This window comes from Phoca vitulina, unplaced genomic scaffold, assembly GCF_004348235.1.
Source record: "Phoca vitulina isolate PV1807 unplaced genomic scaffold, GSC_HSeal_1.0 scaffold66, whole genome shotgun sequence".
In the NCBI taxonomy this organism is placed as follows: domain Eukaryota; kingdom Metazoa; phylum Chordata; class Mammalia; order Carnivora; family Phocidae; genus Phoca; species Phoca vitulina.
Window position 1 is genome coordinate 1,052,144 of NW_022589769.1, and position 24,979 is coordinate 1,077,122.

General features: G+C 41.2%; 1 protein-coding gene across 8 annotated transcripts in view; it reads left to right on the forward strand.

Annotated features, from left to right (window-relative positions):
* Positions 1-24,979, forward strand: part of RBFOX1 (RNA binding fox-1 homolog 1) — a 1,177,605-nt gene that overhangs the window by 977,300 nt on the left and 175,326 nt on the right. The gene's annotated exons all lie outside the window — the stretch shown is intronic.

A 24,979-nucleotide genomic window follows, 5' to 3' on the forward strand; every position in this document is an offset into this window, starting at 1 on the left:
GTGCCAGCAAAGACGTATTGAACCTGCGTGGAAAGTGCAGGTGCAGGGGTGTGGTCAGAAGTGGGGCTCACAGGTAGGTAAGACTCACAGCCTGGTATTGTTCCCTTGATGACTGTGCTGAGAAAACTGAGCCTCTGGCTTGACTTGTCTATTTAAACTGCTCATTATCGTCTTCTTGAGGAAAGACGGGTTACTTTGGGTCTTTGAGTACTTGTTAAGGCTGCCTGTCTTGGGAGAACCACACAAATGCTCAGCTTCGGTTTTCTGAGCTTCAAGTGGGAACATTCATCTCGCCCTGTCCACCACACTGGGTCTTTGTGCAGCAGCATGGGGTCCTGGCCAGATCAAGGACAGATCTGAAATCCAATCTTTCTATTTTCTGTGGACCTCAGTTTCCCTATCTGTAAAATGAGGCTAGTAACTTTGTTGTGCTATTTGGAGGATTAAGGGAGATAATGCCTAGGACAGAGTGGTGCTCAGCAAATATTTATCCCAATTCCACAAATGAGAAAATGAATCCAATAGTCCTTTGGGGAAAATAAATGTGATCCACACATTAGTCCTTGGCTCTAATTACCACTAGCTCTTTTTTTTCTCTTCTTTCTTTTTTTTTTTCTCCTCTGCTCTTTACTTCTTGAAAGCTGCAAGTCCTGTTTTCATCACCCTCCTCAGTTTTAAGCACAGACATTTTCAATTGCAGATTCCCTCTTGCCTGAAGGCCTTGGTGCCGCATGAGCAGATTCGGCGCTGAGGTCTGTGTGTACAGCCAGAAGTGCAGGCCACTTTCTGCTGCTGAGAAATACCCTTACCTCTGAGGGCACAGGCGTGCCTGCAAGGGGATGTGGGAAACCATTTGTGAGAAGTCGTAATTAATGATCCGCTGGGTCTTGGCACTTACCAAGGAAGCAGAAAGCCGCCAGGAATTGGAGCAGCCTCTTGGATAAAAGGCCTCCTCCTGGGGCTGCATCTCTTCACCGGGAGGTGGCAGATCCTGGGAGGGGCAGGAGGAGACTCGAGGGGCTCCTCTTTCCTCTGCAGCTCTGGGGACTATAAATCCTTTGCTTGCTTTGCCTGGTAACAGAGGGATGTGGGCAAAGAACCCTGGCTCTTGAGACAAAAGGTCCTGGGCTTGAATTCCTTGTGACATCTGGGTATGTTTATTCATTTTCTGAACCTCAGTTTTGCCCATCTATAAAATGGGAAGTGTGCCACATACTCTGCAAGGCTGTTTGGATAAGAAATTGAATAATAATATAAATGGCACATAGTAGGGCCTCAGAAGTGCTAAGGATAAAATAATAAACTGGCAGACATAGCCCCCATCTTCAGGGTGCTTACAGTTTTGTGGATAATAGAAGTCATATTATCTATAACTACATGACATGTAGACTTGTAGATATCTGGTAGATATTTCTGTAGAATTTATGCACATATTTCTAGTGATATTAGCTATAAATTGCTGCTGAATTATCTGTCTATATCTATATATATTTAAAATACAAGTGGCTTTTCTTTGGTGACATATTGAGATGCCTCTTTTGTGTAAATTACTCTCTTTTGATGAGTCAGCAGGAATCTATTACACCTTAATGTGATCCTGCTTGCTGCTGGGCTATTTTGGAAGTTAACTTACCCCCTCAAATGTCTATGGGCTATTAAATCCCTGAATAAAACCCTGAACTCAGCAACAACCGTGAATATCTCCTATTTGGTAAAACCTCTTTGGTATTCCTTGTACTAACCTTATAAGACTGCTTTGAATATTAAATGAAATAGTACTTGTAAGTCCGTTGGCTCAGTGTGTTCACATAGCAGGGGCTACTAATGGTCATGATAGCACCCCCCCCCCCCGCTTTATGGTCACAGCAATATATTTTGCAGCATCTACCCCATAATGTAGCAAAGAGAATTATATGATCTCTTACGTGCAAAACACATGGTACAACGCTGGTATGGTCTAAGACCTCCCAAGATGTCAGTCATGATCACTGTCATCTGTCCCATCTTTAGAGTCACCTTTCCAGGTGCATTAGGTAGGGTTACAGTCCCAACTTACAGGTGAGGAGTATGGGGCTCCACACAGCTAGTAGTGAGGTTAGCTTCAGGACCAGCAGAAGCCTGACCTTCTCCTGTACCTCTTCAGCCCCTCCCTCAGTTTCCCTCTGGTTCTTTTTTTTATCAGGAATCAGTTGCTTTGCTTGTCGTTTCCCCCTCACTGCCTGGGGTTTGTTTTGGGAAGCAGTCATTAAACACAGTGCTGAACCCCAGAGACGCAAATTCTGGATCTGCTTCACTAGAGAACCCCAGGGGAGAACATGCTGGGATAGGCAGCCCCTGTCAGGGAGAGGCACCCTGCTTGAGGTTAGAGCCCCCAGCGAGGAAGGAATTTTCCTTCCTGGGTGTATTTGCTTGTGTTCTTGGATGTGCTAGTAAGCCCCTGCCTACCCACCTCTATGCAAATGCATCCTCCCACATGCTTGGGATGTTCTGTCCCCATATCCTGAACACTATGTGCAGGAGATGGGCTTGGCTGTTGTAGAAACAAGATTTGAGAGGGGGACAGATTTTCCCTGCAGTTGTCTCTTTATAGATTTTACCCTGGGTTGGAAAAGGCCTTCCCTGGATATGAGATCTGTCAATGTGTTTAGCTCTATACATAGGCTTTCCCAGGCCATGAACCTGGGCCGCTCAGCCTGGAACATGGTGGGAGGAGAAGGAAGCCACCCCCACACTAAAGAGTGCTACCCTTTTATTCACCCTCTGTGGGTCGGTGGAACGGAGTCCCTCCAACTGTAACAGGGCTGTGTTGTAATTCCAGAAGCAATGCACAGCACTTACTAATCATGTACTGTGTGTCTGTGGGCATAGATTGGTCAACTGTTTTGGGTTCCCCACTGGGCTTAGCGAGAGACTTGAAGTCAAACAGAGCCACACTTAGGTTATTGACTAAGAGTGTTGAGTTTAGAATGTATGGCAGACCTAACTTCATATCCCAGCTCAGCCCTACTAAAAACGTGAACTTGGACAAGTTATTTCTCTTCTGTGACCTCCTTTCCCTCATCTGTAAAAGGAGTACAGTGATGTATCCCATAGAATTCTTGTGAAAATAAAAGTATGTTATATTAGATAAGTCTTTAACACGGTGACTTTTACCTAATAAGCATTCCATAGATGGCAGATACTGTGTCTGTATCATTTATATCCAGGTCCTGCCTATGACACCAACTTGGTCATCTACTTATGTACCTCCTGGGTTAGTGATGTAGAAGGACAGGGGTCTTACTGGGATTGCTAGTATTAAGGTATTCATTCAGTATCCTGTATGTCGGGAAATGTTGGCATTTTAAAGATGTTTTTTCTGGAGTTGCGTATAAGTCCAACTACCCAAGAAAACAGTCCCCATATGGTTGTGTAGCCAGGGCTGAGAAATGGCCCTGGAGACTATAAAATAATTACTTTCCATCCTGGAAGATTCTACTTTAACTGATCTGTAATGGGGGCTGCACAACTTTTATTAAGTTAGTATTTATGTACAGTAAGGTTCATTCATTTAAGTCTACGGTTTGATGACTCTTGTTAATTGTATACAATCTTATAACTTCCACTGTAACCCAGATATAGAACAGTTCCTTCATCCTAAAAAGTTTTCTTAAACCCATTTTCGGTCTGTTGTGTCCCCCATTCAAAACCCCCAGCAACCACCGATCTGCTTTCTCTCTCTATTATTTTGCACTTCATATAAATGGAAGCTTACTATACAAAGCTTTTTGTGTTTGACTTTCTTAGCATACTGTTTTCAAGATTCATCCACGATGTTGTGGGTATTAACAACATCTCGTTCCTTTTTTATTGCTGAGTAGTATTTCATGGGAATACTACTCGGTATCATGTGGGAATATACCACAATTCGTTTGTCCGTTCATCACTTAATGAACATTTGTTTTCAGTTTTTGGTGATTATGAATGCTATGAAATTTGAGCCCATGTCCCTGAGTGGACACATGTTTTCATTTTTCTTGGGTAAATCCTTAGAAGTAGAATAGCTGGATGATAGGGCAAGTGTAAGTTTAACATTCTAAGACATGGCTATCCTGTTGTCCAAAGTTGGCTGTGCTGTTTTGCATTCCCACCAGCAATGTGGCATCAGGTGTTTTATTTTTTTGTTGTTGTTTTTTAACAAGTCCCAGGTGTCCTTTATATAGATCCAACATTAAGACCCTCTGGCCTTTGCTTTCTCTGGTTTGATGGCCACTTTGGACTGTTAGATAAGTAAGGATGATGTTAGTATCAGGGCAACAAAGAAGACATCAGTCCCAACTGATATGTTCTGACTTTCTCAAAACTCTTGGGGAGTGAGGTACTGTCTGGACTTCCACAATTGAGGTGACTTTTTATATGTCTTGTGTATCAAAATTAGTATGCAGGTTTAAGTTCCCTAGCACTAAATCATCATTTTTTAAAATAATATCAGAGGATTCACCCTAGATATATAGAGAAGTCTGATTTACCCATGTAAGAACGTGTTCACACCCAAAGTACACAGGTTAGTTAATGAACAAAGGACATGTGTGCTTGCTGTTACATGGGATGTTTGCTGTGATCTGTTTTACTGCTGTATGACTGATTAGCTATATATGCTAATGACTAATTAGCTATATACTAATGACTTCTATATACACATGCACACACACACACACACACAAATGCACGCACGTGTATTGTTTCCTTTACCATTTTCCAAGGCAGACCACGTGGTTACTCTTTAATGGTCTCCCCTGCTACGCACTGTTGCTTGTACATTTCTGGAAGACATTTTCCCATCTTCTGCACTTGGCCTTGTACTTTTATTTTCTTCTTGTTGAATTACAAATGGATTAACATACTTAATAGGTTTTCCTCAAATCCAACTGGATGCTTCAACCTCCCACATGTGCTTTTTTTGGTCTTAAAACATGACAGGGAATGAGGTGAATGAACTGAGGATGTGCCCTTTGTCTTGGGTGAGGCAGCTCTCAACCCCCAGATGGGGTGTTCCCACTCCCCCCAGGCAAGGGATTATAAGGAGAGGTTTTAAAAAAAATAGAAGACTGCTCTATGTTTGCATGTGTCTAACTGATGTCTACGTGCTTATTAGGTGAATTTGAAGTCCCTTGAGCATCATCTGTGGATCCCCAAATCAGTTTGGTTCTCAATTTATGGTCATTCAGTAGCAAATGTCAGCAAACTATGGCCTGTGGGCCAAATCTGGCCTGCCATTTACTTTCGTAAATAAAGTTTTATTGGCACACAGCCTTGCCCATTCATTTACATAGCACCCATGGTGCTTTCTGGCTACAATGGCAGACTTGAGTAGCTGTTGCAGAGGTGGTATACATATGGCCAAGCTGACAGTGTTTTCTGTCTGGCTCTTTACAGAAAAAATTGCCAACTTCTCTACAGTATCACTCTATGTTTCTGCAACATCATCGTACTGTTTATGTGTCCTTACATATGTCTCTTTTTTGTATGGGTAGGTGGTATTTGTCCAATTGCTCTTACCTTGGGCCAGTCACCTAAGTTCTCTGAGTTTCATACCTACATCCATAAAATGAGCAGAATAGTTGCATCTTCCCTATAGAGTTGTTTGAGGATTTGGGGGGGAAAGGGCGAGACAAGTAAAGTGCCTGGCACGTACGGTGTCCAGTTCACATCAGCCAAGCTCACTGCATGGCAGCCAGGCCTGCTATGAATGTATGAGCATCCATCACATTCTGGACGGTGTTCCCTGCCACTGTGGAATAGAGGCTGAGCAATCAACCATTCAGCTGAGGCCTAGGGGACTTAGATACCCATGCCTGTTCCTAAGAGACAAACCAGCAAGAGTCTAGGTTCCAGCATCCAGGCTTTTGCCTTCCCCTTCCACTTTGTCCCACCTCCCTGCGGCTGCTCCTAATCATTCCAAACATACTCCCCAATTCAAGGCATTGGACTTGCAGTTAACTGTGCCGTATTTTCCCCAAGATGTCCACATGGCTTACTCCTTCCCTGGCTCCTTTATCTCAGAGAGCAGGCCTCTTCACTCTAGCTCCACACCCTTGTCTTCATCACATTTCTAGGTCATTGTATTATCTATCTGTGTGTTCATGGGTCACTTTCCGGTCTCCTATACTCAAGGGCATTCCTCAGGCAATTGAAGAATTTATCTTGCTCTGTGCCCAGCACAGAGACCTTTGCCTGGCATGAAATAGGAAATAAATATTGGTTGAGTAAATGAATGGATGGATGAACATTCCTGAAGGTGAGAATTTCCTTTGGTGCTGCAGGATTCTCACCTGCCACCTACCCCTCACCCCCTTACCAAACCCAAAGACAAACAGGACAAAAGAATGCCCTCCTAGTCCCACTCACACCCATGCAAAATCACACCCCAGCCCAAACACCAGGCACAGAGACACTCACATGCCCTCAGACCTCTCCAGGCAGACACGAACATTCTCCTGAGAGATCTGGATGCAGACTTTAAAAGTGCCCCCTCAATCACCACTCAGAGAAGCTAACAGCCTCTTCAGTGAGATCTTGAATAGCTTTATTGGAGAGGTCCGGCCAGAAAGAAGCTGCAGCTTAATGAAGACCATTTAACAGTCCATCTTGATTCCAAGGAAAAGCAAATCTTTATTACCCGCATCCAATAATTTCTGTTTGGGGATTCCCACCCTTTGGAATGGATTTTTTTTTTTCCAGAGCTTCTTTTCTAATTAACTCTGGAGCCTAGATTACAGGAGGCCAGCCTTGGGAATGGAGGGGCACTTCGGCCGGAAGTAAGCCCTGGAGGTGATGTTTAATTAAAGCAACGCTGTGAGAGGGAAGAGGCCTGAGCAGGCTGCAGTGCTAATCCTCCTGCCCTGCTCCCGTGTCCCCGCGTGATTGTGATTGATGAGCTGGCCCCCTACATCTTTATCTGCAGAGCACGCTAACACCGCAGGCAGAAGGGGCTCCGACTCCACGCAGGCACTGAGGCTGCTGGAGTGTTGGGTTGGCAGAAGGGCTGGCTGGGCAGTTCCTCTCCTCACTCTGCTTTTTTCTCCTCTTCCTTTCTCTCCTTTTTCAGATAGATAGATAGAATGATAGGTAGATATATAAATAGATGATAGCTGTTAGAATGATCAGTAGGTAGGTAGGTAGATAGATAGATAGATAGATAGGTAGAATGATAGGTAGATAGATAGAATGATAGGTAGATATATAGATAGATGATAGCTGTTAGAATGATCAGTAGGTAGGTAGATAGATGATAGATAGAATGATAGGTAGATAGATAGAAGATAGATAGATAGATAGATAGATAGATAGATAGATAGATAGATAGATGATAGCTGTTAGAATGATCAGTAGGTAGATAGATAGATGATAGATAGATAGATAGATAGATAGATAGATAGATAGAATTATAGGTAGATATATAGATAGATGATAGCTGTTAGAATGATCAGTAGGTAGGTAGATACATAGAATTATAGGTAGATATATAGATAGATGATAGCTGTTAGAATGATCAGTAGATGATAGATAGATAGATAGATACACGGATAGATAGATAGATAGATGATAGATAGATATGTAGGCAGACAGATAAATATAACTACATAGCTATACACAGATATATATGGTTATGCATGCATCTGTATGTAGCTATATCTATGTCTGTCTATCTATTTATCTAAAACCTTGCTGGAAATCTCACTGTCCCCTTCTGTCCCCATGTGTATCTATCTTTGTGTCTGCTTTTCTTTCTCTGTCCAGATCTCTCTGTTGATCTGCCTCTGTCTGTCTCTGTATTCCTTTATGTCCTTTTGTCTCTCCTAAGACTGCCCTATGAGGTAATATTAGGGAGCCTCTAACTAAAATCTGTTTTTATTCAGCAGTATTAATGTTTGAGTAATTTAGAAGCTACCTTTGGTCAAGCATCTACTAAATGCCAGGAACTGCCCGAGGGTAACTTTGGACAATTATTTAATAATTGCTCTTGTAATAGCTAACATTGATTAATCTCGTAATGTGTGCCAGGTCCTAATGCTAAGACTTTTTGTACCTAATTCCATTTAATCTTCAAAATAATCCTTTGTACTAGCTCCTCTCACCGTTCAAGTTTTGGAGATGAAAAACAGAGCCTTAGAGAGAAAATTATGCATATTATCCTTAATCCACACTTTAGCACACAAAAATAAGACTTTATTTCTACTTTTTAATGATGTATAGACAGCAGTTTAAAAGGTGAAATGAATCATTCAGAGTCCGAGAACTTGAAGAATGAAATCTTGGGATCTTACTCCAGATGTGCCTTTGTCCAAAGTGCTCCTTTGAATAGACCAGAAGGTGTGCTTGTGGCTCCCAGTGTTTGTCTGTTTTCTCTCTCCCTTCACATCTGTGTCCTGGTTGTGTTTACTGAACATGACTGCCATGTGGCCAAGGGGCCAGCTTCTGAATACAGGAGGCTGCAGAACTTGCGGCACTTGTCGGAGCCAGAATACATTGGCAGAAATGTCTGATTTGACTTTTTCTCCTTCTTCAAGGAAGATGCTTTTCTCATTACTGAGAAAAGAATGACACTTTGTTTCTCCAAGAGCTCAGATGATCATAATAATAGCCATGCAGTTTCTGATCTTGGAGCCGCCAACTCCGGTAGGCTAAGGAGGCTGCAGTGTTCTGCCAGGCTCTTTCCCTGGTGAGATTAGGCTTGCAGAATGTCTTTTAGAACTTGTAGCCACTCCCTGGAGTGGATTGGTCTGTGATTCTGGTTTCACTGTGTGCAGTTCAAATTCTTTGAGCCAGCAAGGCTGCCTTTGTAATTGGAGGGGTTGAGTCTGACAGGAAAGGAATGGATAACATACCCACACTCCATTTTTATCTATCAACAGGGAAGAATTAAAATAAATTAAACTATGACTTTTTCCAGTTCTACATCAACTTGAGTTAGAAATTTCTACTTTAAAGAAGGAACCATGAGCAAAACAGGAGTTTGAAAACCATGGTCCATACCAGCTCGTAAGTCCAAGTTCAAGTCTTGTGGAAAGTGGGGTTTTTGATAGCTTTCAGTAAACCTCGAATTGTTCATGATCTTCTAGCCTTGGTGAAATGGGCTTTTTCATGTTTTGCATAGTGAAGATGCCTGTCCTAAGAAGCCATGGAAACTTAGACCATTTCAGTATCCTTTCTTGTTGTGGTGGCCTAAAAATGAATACTGCACATATCTTTTCCATACTTGGGAAAGTCTAAAAATATACCGCTGAATTGCTTTAATGGGAAAATAAAGTGTATTTGAGGGTTTAAGGATTCATCAAGATAATTGAATTTTACTCTGCTGTCATTGGTCTGGAGATCCATCAATGGGCCACTCTGAAGAAGCCAAGAAGTAGTCAGACTTCTCATATTCCCTGCACCCCATCTGGCTCTGAAATAAAGTGATTAGCTCTCTAACTGTAACAAGATATTAAAATCATTATATTTGTTCTGAAACCAGTTCCTGAACCATCTACCACTCCATGTTTGCTTGCCTGGTGATGCCATGTCCCCTTCTCTTTCAGTCTTGTCTACTCTACCACTCCCTGTGACCATTTGGTTTATTCTCAATCCATTACTTCAGCTTTACTGCAACTTGTCATCCTGTTTTTGGCTTTGATTTGACTTGGTATTCTAGTAAGGGGCTCTCCTTAGGTTTTACCTTAAGATTCAGTCTGCTCAAAGCATGTGCCTCCATCATAAGCAGATATAGCCCTTGAGGGCTGGACCAGACAAACTGAACATCAGACAGATTGATGGTATGTTCTCCCTGATTTTCAGAATTCTTTTGAGAGATCATATTGGCCTTCCTTCTTGATATTTGGGCTGAGGACAAGGCAAGGTTTTGAATGCTGTCTCTCATTCTCTCTCTCTCTCTCTCTCTCTCTCAAGTTTTCTGCTTTATGTAGTATTGACATGCTTCTATTGGATTCTTTATTCTTAATAGGTTATTTCCTTATTACTATATTTGGGTCTGTGGTCCACTAAGACCTTGGGCTTTTTTTTCCCCCAAAGTGACACATCCTAACAGGTAACAGTCTTACAGCCATAGTTTTATTTCCATTCACATTTTTATGGATTTTATTGTTTCTTATGTAACAAAATTTCAGGAATAATTTGAATTTCATCAGTAATTTTTTGTCCAGTCTTCCATATCTGGTTAATTTCCATTCCACCACTCTTGTGTGTCTCTTCTTTATCATCCTAAATATTGTTGAAGATAGTCTATGTTACTAATCCCTAAGCTAAGAAAACTCTACCCAGTATACTTATTTCACTTTGCTGGCATTGGAACCCTGTGTTTCATGCTTGTATACCATGGAACCAGCTCAGTTTTCAGCATTAAACTTACCATGCCAGAAGGTGGATAAAGGCTTTACAATAAACTGACTACTTAGCATGATTTTGTCCGCATTCTGCATTGGGCACTAATTCCCAACACAATCTAAATAGGCATAAAATTCCGTTCTTTGGGATTCATTCACCAATCAGAATACTGTAAAAGTCATCTGTAAAAACTAAAGTAGAAGAATGTAGATTAACAGAGGAGTCTAAACCCCCCCCCAAAATTTTTTTTTTAATCTTTGTGTTTCTGTCCTTGGTGCTGAAAAACAAGCAGGGGACCTTTGGGCTGGCTCCTCAGTAAATGTAATGATGTGACTGTACTTAAATGAGTATGTGTAAGAGATCATGCATTTCTCTATACTCATCCTTTAATCTTATTTTCCCAGAACTATAGATGCTATTGATGACACAATGGGAACTCATGGATGCCTACCCCAGAACTACCCTGTTCCACATGACAGTCACTAGCCACATGGGGCTATTTTTGTGGATTAAAACTTAAATAGTATTAAAATTCAGTTTCCCAATTACACTATCCACTTTGCTCAATACCACATGTGGCTGGTGGTTACTGTATTAGGCAGCACAAATATGGAATATTTCCATATCTGAAAAGTTTTACTGGACAGCATTTCCCTGGAATATCATCATTGTGGTAAACTCCATAATGTCCCCCAAACATATCTGCATCCTAATCCTTGGAACATGTGAGTTCTGTGAGTGTTACTTTGTATGGTGAATGGGACTCTGTAGATGTTTTAGGTGATAGATATTGACATGGAGGGATTATCTGTCATTATCCCAATGGGCCCAATGTAATCACAAAGGTCTTTATCATAGGAGGGAGACAGAGGTGTCAAAATCATTGTTGAAGGAGAAGGAAATGTGATGAGAGGGGCAGAGATTGGAGTGTTGCATTCTGTAGATGGATAAAGGACCACAAAGCAAAGGATTCAGGTGGCCACTAGAAGCTGAAAAGAGCAAAAAAACAGATTCTCCTACCCACCCACTCCCAGAGCCTTCAGAAAGAACCAGCCCTGCAGACACCTTAACTTTTGGTCACTTTACGTTATGAAACTGATTTCAGACTTCTAACCTCCAGAACTATAGTAGAATACAATTGCACTGTTTTAAGCCACCAAGTTTGTGGTAGTTCATTACAGCACAATAAGAAACTGATACAGTCATCATTATCTTTCACCAGATTCTTGCATTTAGCTTAGATTCTTATAATTTTACTTTCATCTCCAGTAGAATCAAAACAATCCCTTGGGTATTTGAAGAACCATGCTCATAAGCAATGGTGCCTTTTTCCTTTTAGATATTCTTACTGGCTCGTGAATGATTTCTTCTCTGAGAGTGATTATTAGAGGCTTAAACAGTATGTCCTGAGTTAGCAATGTCAGTAAGGGGTAGTGGGAGCTGTAACAGACAAAGGTGAGAAGAGATCACCTACATAGCCATTCATTCTGATGTTTTAGGGTGGCTATCAATTCTAGTTCTGGTTTTGAGCACAGATGACCATCCTACTAAATGCTCTTAGGTGAACCAGAATCAAAGCTCAGTCCAAGATTTGGAAGGCACGGTTTGGGGAAAATATTTTCTGCCCTTCCTGCCACTGGGGGCTTGTATGTTATTTTCCAAGCCCTGTGCAGTTGTGGGTGTGATGAGTCAAACCTAATCTCTGCTCCCCCAACCTGCTTTCCTCCCAGGCTGGGTTTTGATGGATTATTTTTTTCTGGAAAAATTTCCTTCACACCTTGTACAGTGCCATCCAATTTATTTCCCTTTTAATTAATAATAATGACAATAATAGTACAGATACCATAACTATCATAATAAACATATATTGAATAACACTTATGTTAAGTAGGGTGATAGGAAATGTATATGCAATGACTAATTTATTCCATAAATAAACCAATAAGGGTATGCTATTAGTATCCCCATTATAATAGAGAGAAGCCAAAGCCCAGAGAGGTTGTGCTACTTACTCAAGGTCATATACCTGGTGAAAGAGAGGGCCAGAATTTGGACAGCATGCCTCCTATTCTAGAGATGGCTTGCCGCCTAAACCTCAGCAAAAGGTTCCCCTTCTCAGTCTTTAAGATCCTTAACGTCGGGCGCCTGGGTGGCTCAGTCGTTAAGCGTCTGCCTTCTGCTCGGGTCATGATCCCGGGGTTCTGGGATCGAGTCCCACATCAGGCTCCCTGCTCAGTGGGGAGCCTGCTTCTCCCTCTCCCTCTGCCCCTGCTTGTGTCCCCTCTCTCGCTGTGTCTTTCTCTGTCAAATAAATATAATCTTAAAAAAAAAAAAAAGATCCTTAATGTCAAAAACTATGCTATCTTCTTTTTTTCCCCTATCTCCTCAAAGAGCCTAGACCATTTCTTGGAAAACCATCAAAACCTCATTGAAATTGCTGATTTAAATTTATTTGTTGATATCTAAATTATTAATAAGGACTGTAGAGGGGAGGCCAATACGGCAAACATCCCAGAGAAATGCTATAGAACATGGCGTAGTCGGAATATACCAGGCTCGATGCATAGTCTGGCTCTAGCTCTTATTAGCAGTGTGGCAGTAAGTCCCTCCTTGACTTGAGTCTCAGTTTACTCATCTATTAAATGGGGATAGTAATATCTAACTCAGAGTCCTTGTGAAGAGTTAATGAAGTAATGGGTATAAGTCATTCAAGGTATATAAAAGGCTTTACAAATGGCCACCATCATCAACTTTATCTCTGCCACCCATAGCACATATTCAAGAGCCTATCACATTAAAATTCATAGTAGAGTTTGGTTTTCTTGAATGCATTTATATTTCAACAATTTAATCCTTCACAGAGAATTTTTGTTTTAATTTGACCACTGTAATGGAGCACAAAAACTGTCTTCTTGTTTAGCGTAACTGCTCTGAATATCTTTTAGGGTAGAGAATGTTCATCAGCATCCTATTAAAATAAAAAAAATTAAATCAGTTATTTTGCACTGGACACAGGAAAGATTGCAAAAGATTAGAGCTGTTGGCATTATTGATGCAAAGAAATAGCCTAGAGAGGAGACCTCTGATCCATCTCCTCTTCGTCTCTGTCCCACGTTGTCATTCCTCTCATGGATGACTACCATCATCTTTGCTCTTCCCTCCTTGCTGCCATCAGTTTCTCTCTCCAATGTACTATTCATTTTGTGGCCAAAGTAGTCTTAATATAACACAGATCCGACCAGGCCATTCCCATTCCTGGAACTCTTTGATGGCCTCCCGTTCCTGGACCAAATCCAAACTACTTTATATGAAGCTCCCTGTTTTTCTTTGCATGCCTTTCACCTTATTTCTAGACCCAATTCCACCAAATCCCCACCACACAATACATTAGCCATATAATCTTGTTCTCTGTGTTCTTTTATGCCCTGAAGCTATCTATGCTTTTCCTGTTCTTTGGATTTTCACCTAACTCCCTCCAACTTCTCCTTTAAGACTCATCTTGACCATTGCACCCTTCAAGAAGCATTTGATACACCTTCCATCTCTCAAGTGGGATGCTTCAGATGCTTCCTCTCTGGTTCCTTTAATAACTTATCCTTACACTTATAAAATCCGTGACACTTACTTTCATCATTGATTTTCCTAGATCTCTCTTTATCCATATTTTTTTTTTTTTTAAAGATTTTATTTATTTTCTTGACAGAGAGAGACATAGCGAGAGCAGGAACACAAGCAGGGGGAGTGGGAGAGGGAGAAGCAGGCTTCCCGCAGAGCGGGGAGCCCGATGTGGGACTCGATCCCAGGACCCTGGGATCATGACCTGAGCCGAAGGCAGACGCTTAACGACTGAGCCACCCAGGCGCCCTCTTTATCCATATTTTAATCTCCATTTTAGCAGAGACTGTTTTCTCAGGTCTGAATTTATTTTATAGTAATAGAAACACAAATGCTGATTTTGAGCCTCCCTAGTGCATCTAAAAACATAGTCAAGAAGTACATCTTGAGGAAGTGAATGAGTGAATGAAAGCAAGACATCCTACCACGTGTCTGTGAGATTTAAAAAAGAACTAGTTTCTTTCTGATCAAATCCAATGGATAACCTTGTAGAATTAGATCTAACTCAGAATGTCTGCTGATGCCTTAAGCATCCTGCATACTGGAGCGTGTTCAAGGGCTCTTCCCTGACCTCACACACAGTGAATGTCTGAGCTCTGTAGGCTATTTGTAGAGAGTTTATTTCATCTTTGCAGAAAGCTGCCCAGTATAAATATTAGTCAGTTGATTTCACACAGAGTTAAAACAAGCTTTTAAAAGCCTTTTACCTCTCCTGTCCCCAAATAGGTACTTTAGACAGATTCTCAGAGCCTTGGGAGCTTTGTCGGATTTGGTAAAGTGAAAGTTATGTTCTTTTCAGAAGCAGCCTTCTGTGAAAGGCTGTCTTGGGGTTGATGCAGAAATTGTGCAGAAAGGGTCAGGTAAAATGAAGAATTTTAAGATCACAAACATTGGGTGAGGAGTGGCTTTGGAATCAAGCTTCTTTTTTCTGGATTCATCTCCATGAGGACGTTTCTAAAGATGTTCACCTTTGGTGCCAAGATGGTAGCTTGGTTTTGTGAAGGGGCCGGAGCTTCAAACTGGAATGGTCTGAGTTCAACCCCAGTTCTGCCCATCGGCTGGTCTGTGGTAGATATGGATCCAACCCAGCTCTATGATCTTCGAATCAATGGATATTACCAGTGCTATCCAACAGAAATAGAATGAGGGCCACAAATAGGAATCACATATGTAGGTTTTCTTTTTCGTTAATTTTCTGGTAGCCACATTAAGCAAAGTAAAAATGAAACAGGTGAATTTAATTTCAATATTTTATCCAATCCAGTATATCTCAATATATACCCAAGAATGTTTTATTTAATATTTCCACACTATTATCATTTCAACACATCATAAGAATAAAACTATTAGAGAGATATTTTACATTATTTTCCTTATACCATGTCTCTGAAACCCCGTGTGCCTCCCATGCTTATAGCCTGCCTCATTTTAGATCAGCCACGTTGCAGTTGCTCACTAACCACACATGGCTAATGGCTACCACATTAGGACAGCCCAGGGTGAAACCACAGTGCCAGGGCAGATCTCTCAAGCTCCTAAACTTATCGTACTGGGATTACAAGATGTGCTTCACAGAGATCAAATGAGAGCACATGAAAATTGTTACATGGCTCAGCATCCTCCTTTTAAGTGTAAAGAATGGAATGAGAGGACAGGATATTGAATCATTCTGGTTTGCTGAATTGTTATATTTCTTTCACTGGACCTCAGGGTCATGAGATAGGGAGTGATTTCACTTAACACCGTGTCTTCTGTGATAGCACATAGTAGGTGTATCATTTTCCTGGGGCTACTGTAACAAAATACCACAAACTGGACGGCTTAAATAACAGAAATGTATTGTCTCAAGAGTTATGGAAGCCAGATCAAGGTGACGGCAGGGTTGGTCCTTCTGAGGGATGTGAGGAGGAATCTGCTTCCAGGCTTCTCTCCTGCTTCGGGTGGCCTGTTGGCCATCTTTGGCATCCTTGGCTGTAGAACCATCATCCCCATCTCTACCTTCATCTTTACTCGGTGTTTTTCTCCTGTGCATGTCTGTATCCACATTTCCCCTTTCTATAAGAACAGTTGTATTGGATTAGGGGGTCCACCCTACTCCAGTATGAACTCATTTTAACATAACTAATTACATTTGCAAATATTCTCTTACCAAAATAAAGTCACATTCTGAGATACTGGGAGCTGGGACTTCAACATTTAAGTTTGGGGGAGACACAATTCAACCCATAACAGTAGGTGTTCACTAAGCTTAAGTCAGATATGTAAGTCAATAATACTTGAATGTGAGGACCACCTTTTGTCTATTTGGGGTAGATTCCAAGAGTATTTCATTCTGTCTGAAGATGATAAGCATGTCAAAAATCAAATGAGGAAAACTGGTTAGTGAAGAGGATGAATGTTGCCAATGAGCAGGTACACTGCAAAAACACATACTATGCAATCACATTTGAAAATATTATCAGACTGCTCCTTGAAAACCTTTTGAATTACAGTTACTTGACTTCTATCAGCCTCAGTGTTCTTAGCTGTGGCTATCTTGGAGTTGTTTGGATAAATCAACTTGAACATCATATGTTGTACACAGAGTGATCACACAATTTATTTGGCCAGACTTCCACACTGTTGATATCTGAATAAAATTTCTTACCACTAGGTAAAATTGTCTCCTATTACAAATAAGGCAAACTTCTTCCATGTTTCCGAAAACCCACTGTCTTCCTTGAATCCACCTTGATGTTTTGCAAAACCTCTTTTTCTAAGTCAGTGTGGCCCTGTTCTACTACAAACTATGTGACCCGCTCAACATTCAATCAAGAAGACATCCCAGTGGACACCTGGATCGCTCAGTCTCTTAAGAGTCTGCCTTCAGCTCAAGTCATGATGCCAGGGTCCTGGGATCGAGTCCCACATTGGACTCCCTGCTCAGCAGGGATTCTGCTTCTCCCTCTGCTCATGCTCGTTCTCTCTCTCTGTCTTTCTGTCTCTCTTAAAAATAAATAAAATCTTTAAGAAGACATCCCTAATATATCACACATCCTTAGGTACAGGAAAATAATATTTATGCACTGATCACATGTATATGAGGAATTCAAAGTTCTCCGGTCTCAAGTGGTACTTTGGCTGAAGACCATGGGCTCAAAGACCCCTGTGTAGAGACAGGGCCAGTGACTGGACATCACTAGTTTCATTCCCTATGAACTTACTTAAAAACATAGTAATAACCTCAGTACTGCCATGCTTATGCTAAGTTGAGTTGTATTGAATTTGTCAGGCCAATAAAGTTCTTTGTTCTAATGATAGATTCAATTGCCCAAATGTCCACATTCAGTTTTCTTATTCTTCGTGTAAAAGTTTATGAGATCAGGATAGAGGACACCCACAAATGCATCATGCCATCAAACCTACTGATATAGCTAGATCTGTCAGATTATATAAATGGAAGACTTAGGAAGCAGCTTGGTACAATGAAAATATATCTAGAGTTCAAATACCAGCTAGAATGTCAAGGAGCTGTGTGAACTTGGGCATGGCATTGGGTTACCGCACCTCAGCTTTCTCTTCTGTTAAATGGATATGCATGGTATCCACCCTACCTACATTCCAATATGGTATGTGAGGCTCAAACAGATACTGTGTAAGTGCTCCCAGTAACCTTTATACCAGCTAAGCTATTGTGAGCATGGTGATGAGAAGAAGGATGAGCCTCTTCCTACTTATTTACCTAAAGTGACCACCCGTTTCCTCTGTTTATTTCTTCTATTTCAACCATTTGAGTTGCTTAAAGTGAAAAGGTAATGCCAAGAGTCTATTTCAAATGATCACTTTCTTTACTATTATTCCCTTTCCCCTTCCTTCCCTTGACTAGCTTCAGCCTGGTTTGTATCATCATTGCATTTACTCTGGTTTAACCAAAACATTTTATAAGCATTCACTCCATGCATGCCATTCTGACAGTGCTGGGAATATGTTCTCAGTAAAACAGACCTAGGTCTCTGCCCTCAAGAGCTTTACAGTCCATTAGCCTTCAGGTCTATATCTCAGTTCTATATATTGTGGGTCCTGTTGCTCTGAAAATAGCTACATCACTTTCTTTTACTCCTTTTTCATTGATTCTGCTGTTCCAGGTGTGAGGTATTTCCTCACAACTGGCCTTGCAACTGGCCTTCCTATGTATTGTTTTGCCAACGTGTTTGATACCACCTGGTTATTTCCTGCTCACCTTCAACTCTCGGTTTAGACATCTGTTCTTCCGGAAAGCCCTGCTTGATAAACCATCGGGGATAGGTGAGACCCTTTAGCACCTTCTATTTATCTTCTCATGGCACATATCCCATTGTACTGCAAATTCCTGGACAACGCTGTGTGCCCTGCCAGCCAGTAGCTACAGAGGGACCTGGACTGTGTCTATCCTTGTCACCACTGGGAGAGGGACATGGACTGTGTCTATCCTTGTCACCACTGTAGCCCTTGAACTTAGCACAGGACCTGCTGCCCAGAAGATACCCAACACCTAGCTGCTGAAACAATTGCATGACTGACGCTCTTGCCTATTTGAATAGTTCATTGCCCTTGCTTTCTGGCAGTCTTTCCTAATTTCATTTCTTCCAAGTCCAAGTCTAATTCATTTTATGACAGCCTTTTTTTCCAGTTGGCAAACTATTAGAGGCTAAAACTTATGCAATATACCATGAAAGACAAGGTCATATTTTATCATCTTTGCCTGTTGCTGTAACCAGATTAGACATCTTTCTACAAGTGAGGTGAATTCAAGCCAACAGATATTTATCATGTCAAACACCTGATTACAAAATATGGAAGACAAAGAGGGAAGCATTAAAGATGAATCCGACAAGTACCTGCCCTGAAGGAGTTTATAATCTTATGAGAGTCCAATGATATTCATATGAGGAAATTGGGTAATTAAGAATACACTCAAGTGTTTGATTCTGTAAATTCGTTATAAACTATGTGCAGGCGGTAGGTACTTTCTGTGTCTTAACTGTGCCATGTCTCCTTAAGGTCATGGGGTTATATCAGCTATGCTGAGGCATCCAGTTTTGAGGAGGACTAAAGAGTAGAAATGTTGATTAGTGGCACTGGAACATAAACTTTTCTGATGAATAGAAAACTCAGTTTTCATAACATGGTACAAAAGGAAATGATTCTGAATCCATCCATGTGCAAGACAATGGTATCCACTCCTCCCACACGTTTCTATGTAGAATGCTTACTTTGCCTTTTGCCTGAATATTTCATGATCTGTAACATCATCCCAGTGAGGAAGGTATATGATCCCCTTTCTAGCAGTGTGACTTAATGCTCCCAATTTTCTAAATCTAGTGGCAGACCCCCGGTGACATTCTTAGTACTATGCTTTACTCAGCCACATCCACAGTGGAGCTGGTACCTCTCTAAGCTGCTTGGTGATGTCTGTATGGATAGTGACCTCCTCTCTTACAGAGACAATTGCCTCACACCAAATCTCAATTTTCCATTTTAGAAGCAGGCAGAGAATCCGTTGGATAGCTATGATGAAATTGGTAACAGTGATATCATCCCAAATCATATCTGCAGGATACCTGTAAGAAGCTGTTTAAGGGAACAAAATTCATCCTTTTTGTGGATTCGGCTAACTGTAGTAGTATTCGCAATGGTGCACGTCATTGGAATTCATCTTAAATATAAATTTGACACTGATATTACCCTGGTGGTGGTGGTGGTGGTGGCAGTGAGAACTTTTTCCCCTTCTTTAGAAAGTAGCTAGCTGGGAGAAGAGATGGAGTGTGAAAGTTAAAGTCTGCTCCAGATTGAAGCTTTCCTCCCTACCCAGGAGGTAAAGAATCCTTATTGAATTATAACTGAAAATACATTTGTCTGTTCATTCCCTTATGAAAACAGTTTTTGCTAATATTTATTTGCTTGGCCAATTTTCTACTTGTTCATCTGCCCTTCTGTCTGTGTCACCCTATTTGTGACAGGGGTGGGCAGCTCCGGCTTTCACTCAAGGGTAAATGGCAGTTGCCACTTGGCCGTGGCATTGATAACAAAGGACTCACAACAGCTGGACTTGTACTACCCTAACTTCTCATTGTGTCTGCAGCAGTGTGAAGCAGTGGTCCTACAATGTCGATTTCCTAATTTCAACAGTGTACTGTAGTTGTGCAAGACCTTACCATTGGGGGAAACTGCATACACAGGAACTTCCTCTAATTTTTTTTTCAACTTCCTGCTTTGAGTTAAGAATTGGATTGGTACAAATAGGAGTTTCATCATGCACTATTGGAGTGACCTCAGATTATTTGCTTAACTTTTCTATACAATATACAATATACAACACCCATCTATACAGTAAAGATAAAGATTGTGGCTACATCACAGAGCTGTGGGTTGCATTGAGAGAATTACATTTATAGAACATTTAGGGCAATGGCAAGTACATATTATGAGCCCTTCTAGTTATATTATTGTTGTTATCAATCATGTTATAATCACCATTGTCATAATTAACCCTATTAATACTCCCTTGGATTCTGAATCTTGGGACAGCAGGAACAAAGAACCCATGCCTTTCTGGTAGCCTCTCACTTGGGCTAGAATACTTTAGGGATTTGCCAGATAATCTCAGAAAATATTTTGTGATTGAATAGTCCCACCTTAGCCCTTTCAAATATCATCCTTCATCTTAGCCAACAAAGAGGTCAATCATAGCATATTTGAAAGTACCTCGACTTTGGAGAAAGACCTGGATTTGAGGTCTGCCTCTAACATCTGCTAGCTTCAAAACCTTGTGCTTTCTTATCTGTTGAAATGGGTGTGATAAAAACAAGTTTACTGAAAATATACTTTTGTATGAAGATGAAGTTAAATAATATATGCAAAGTGATTAACATTGTCCAATGCTCAGAAAGAACTCAATGAATACCAGCTGCTCTGGCTGCTACTTTTTTATTAGTGATTGGAAATAATAATAAGCCATTCACAGCTAATTCACATACAAAAGGTGAAGCCCTATGTTGCATGACTGTCCAACAAGAAGTCCTTCAGTACAATATTGGGATATCCCAGTGGAGAAATTTTTTTTTAATAGGTGCAGAGCAACATTTAATGGTTTGACCTTGTTTTTCAGTGCCCTATGTTGCTGGGTGAGTCGGAGCATGTCTTAGTGCTAGTAAGGATAAAGGACAAAGGGACTAGCTTGGGAATTCATTTCTCATTCAACAGAACTTCTGAACATGTACATGTGCACACCACTGTTTGAAATGCTTGAGACAATAGTGATGAGAAAAACAGATAAGGTTCCTGTCCTCAGAGAGTTTATAGTCTACTTGGAGACAAACCTCAAAAATATACAATATAAAAATATATAGAATGTCAAAATCAAAATGTACAGAATGTTAAACTTGGACAAGACTTTGAAGGGACGAGTCAGGGTCCTCTGAGAAACTGGGGCAATGGTGAGCAAGATGAGAAAACCTATCTTTTTAAATGCCCAATGCTGTTGGTTGGGATCTTCACTTGCTCCAGAGGCTGCTAATTTTTTTAAGAGACAAGCACATTTCCCTTTGGAAATATCACCTCACGAGCAACCACATCAAGACTCCTGCCTTGCACTAAGTGCCATAAATATTTGATTGTCACTAACTTTTAAGGAGTTGAGAAGAACAACCTCTACATTGCCTTCTGTGACTCCAAATGGAAAATTGGGATGGAACATTTTGCAAACATGACACCTCGTCATTGCAAGCCTGCCGCCCACTTGGCTGGTTTGTATTTCTGGGGATGGTGTTTGTCAGCCACAGAAAGATGGCTTCTGGCCTCTCTCTCTTGCTTCCCTGTTGAGGCCAGGGAAGTGAAACAAATTGCTTTCACTTGAATCTGTGACATGGATTCGTGTTATCTTTGTTGTTTGTTTTTGTGAGTTATGGCCTCAGAGCAATCTCAGTGTTCTTTGTTCAAGAGATGCTGCCCTGTAAGCTGGTGTAGTTAGGGAAACCAAGGTTTGTATGTTACCTAATTGAGGTCAGATTCAAACCCATCTCCAACTACTTTAGAAAATAGAGCTTAGGAGTCTGACAGATTTGGCTAACTAGCACTTCCCAGTTGTGTGAGTTTGAGAAAGTAACTCCATCTCCCTTAGAAAGGGAATAACACTATTGGGTTCTTGTTAGAAGAGGTAATGTAGGAAAAGCTCCTTTGTTGAGTTTTATATCCTCAGTGCTTAGAACAATGACTGGTACATGGTTAGTGCTCAAGAAAAGTTGTCTTATCATTATCATCATCTCCATCTTCATCATCATCATCATCACCGCAACCACTACCACCACCACCATCATCATCATCTCCATATTCATCATCATCACCACCACCACCACCATCATCATCATCTCCATATTCATCATCATCACCATCTCCATATTCATCATCATCACCACCACCACCACCACCACCATCATCATCTCCATATTCATCATCATCACCACCACCACCACCACCACCATCATCATCTCCATATTCATCATCATCACCACCACCACCACCATCATCATCATCATCTCCATCTTCATCATCATCATAATCACCACCACCACCACCACCACCATCATCATCTCCATCTTCATTTTAGTATGGATTCAGTGGCAGGAATTCTTCAATAAAACCAGATGAGGTTCAAATTTTCGTTCTGTTACTTAACTAATGTATTAGATCCCATAGTAGGAAATATTTTTTCACTTGTTTGGAGCCTCAGTTCCCTTATCTTTAAAAGGGACTATAGTACCTATCAAAAGGGGCTGATGGTGAGGATTGAAGTGCCTAGCACAGCACCTGGCACCTGGTGCATGAGGACCTGACATACTTCTCCATGTGCACTCCAGATGGTACACTTTGCTGGATAAAAGGAGGAATGGTTTCATCCCCACAATACGAAATGTACTCATGGGACTTTTTAGATTATAAAACACAGTCCTATAGATTTTTCCCCTAAAGCATTCCAAGAGCCTCATTGGGAAGAAGAATACATATTATTACTTATATTTATAAATAAGGAAACTGAGGCACATGAAGGTTGAATGACTTGCCAATAATCCTATCATTATACTCCTGACTTCTGATCATTTGACTTTGACTCTATAGCCACAGTTCCAGTAAAAGGTTAAATGGTAACACACGCTGGAAATTAGTAGCATAGTGTTTTTAATTTTACGTATTTTACTGCAATCCATAAAAGATTTTACATCGCAACCCAGTTCCCCCACATAAAAGTTTCATGAAACAATGCTAACTCTTACCATTTTATTCCGATTCTATTCTTTTCCAGAGTGGTATAATTTTTTTCACTTAAAGAATGTTGGCGTGATAACTCCCTACATGGGTTTTACAGCCCAAGGGATCACAGCTATAATTTGAAAAACGCAGAACACTTTCCCCCAGGGTGGCAGAATGATGTGGGGCAGCTCTACACAGCATCCATGCCTGGGGCCCACCCTCAGAGATTTGAAGGCAGTGGGTCTGGGGTGGAGTCCTGGAGTCTAATTTTTTTTTTTTTTAATAAGAATACCCCCAAGTGACTCTGATGGTCCACTGGCTAAGGACCAGTGTCCTATTGCATCTCCCTGATTGTTCCCACCTGAAATGCTTCTCTCTATTGAGTGGTTTGTTGGTTGGTTTTTGAGTGTTTCCTCCATCACTCCCTAGAACGTACTTCACCAGGGAATTTGTCTGCCTTGGTCTCGTCCCTCCTTCCCAGGTTGAAGGACAGAAGTTTGGCTTTTCAGTGATCTGTGAGCCCGGGGGAGCTTATGGCTCCTGAGAGTGACTGCTGGATCCACATGTTGGGCTGGAGCCGTGGGAAAGAAGGGGGCCTGGTCCTCTGTGGTTCCCCAGCTCTGAGACAGGGGCCGACATGGCCCTGTAAGGAACCTACATGGGCTGCTTATTTTAATTCTGCATCAAAGGTGTCCTGGGAGTATGATTAGAAATGGAAATGGAAGGATGGCACAGATACTGTTGATCCAGATTTTCTTTCCAACCCTGGGGAGCTGGGAATTAAAAAAAAAAAAAAAGTCACCCAGGGGCTACCTGAACTAGACAGACCAGCAGGAAGGTTGAATTCTTCCAGGCAGCCTCTCCTGCCCTCACCCCCTCCTCTGTTATACAATTTAATTACACATTTAATCACTTCAGAAACCCCATCCATTCCCTCCAGTGTAGCAAGATCTCTCTTCTTAGCAAGGCATCTCAGTGATAAGCCAGCTGTCCACGGGAAGGGTGGATGGGACTCCTGAAACTCTCCCTCGGTGAGCAAGAAAGACATGGCCAAATAAAAACTGAAATTGTTTTGACATTTCACTCTGGTTGTTGTAGTTTTAATAATAAAGAAAGAACAAAGTATTTGTAGCTTTAAATAAAGAGGTAGCATTTGGCATTGAAATCACTGGGGATTTTTTGTATGCGGTTTTATTTTTGCTCGTTTGAAAAGAAAGAAAAAAAAATGAGCTAAGAGGAGAAAAAGTTCAAGAAAAGGAGAAAGCAAGACCCCTAGACTTGTCCTTCATAGCACTAATCACCACGGCAATTTGGGGATCATCTGTGGGTTCCTTTCTTGAAAGCCTGCTGCCCCTCTTGACTACATAGTCCATAGGGACAAAGGTGGTCTTGAGTTTTGCATCACCATGTGATGAATGAATCTGTTTATATAGTGCATACTATAAGCCAAGCCCTGTGTGTGTCTGTTTTGTTATGATTAGGTTTTTATTTTGATCCTTGCAATCACACTGTGAAGTCACTCATCATTATCCCTACTAAACAGAAGCAAAAACTGAAGCCCAGAGCACTGCAACTACTTGGCTAAGGTCACGCAGCTAGTCTGCAAAGGAGCCGGGCTTCAGAATCTTCCAAACCATTGTCAGTTACAGTATTTTAAGATCAATTTACAGTTAACTGCACAGCTCTGTTATAAATTCATTCCGTCTGTTCTCAGGGCATTTCTTTAAATTTTCCTATC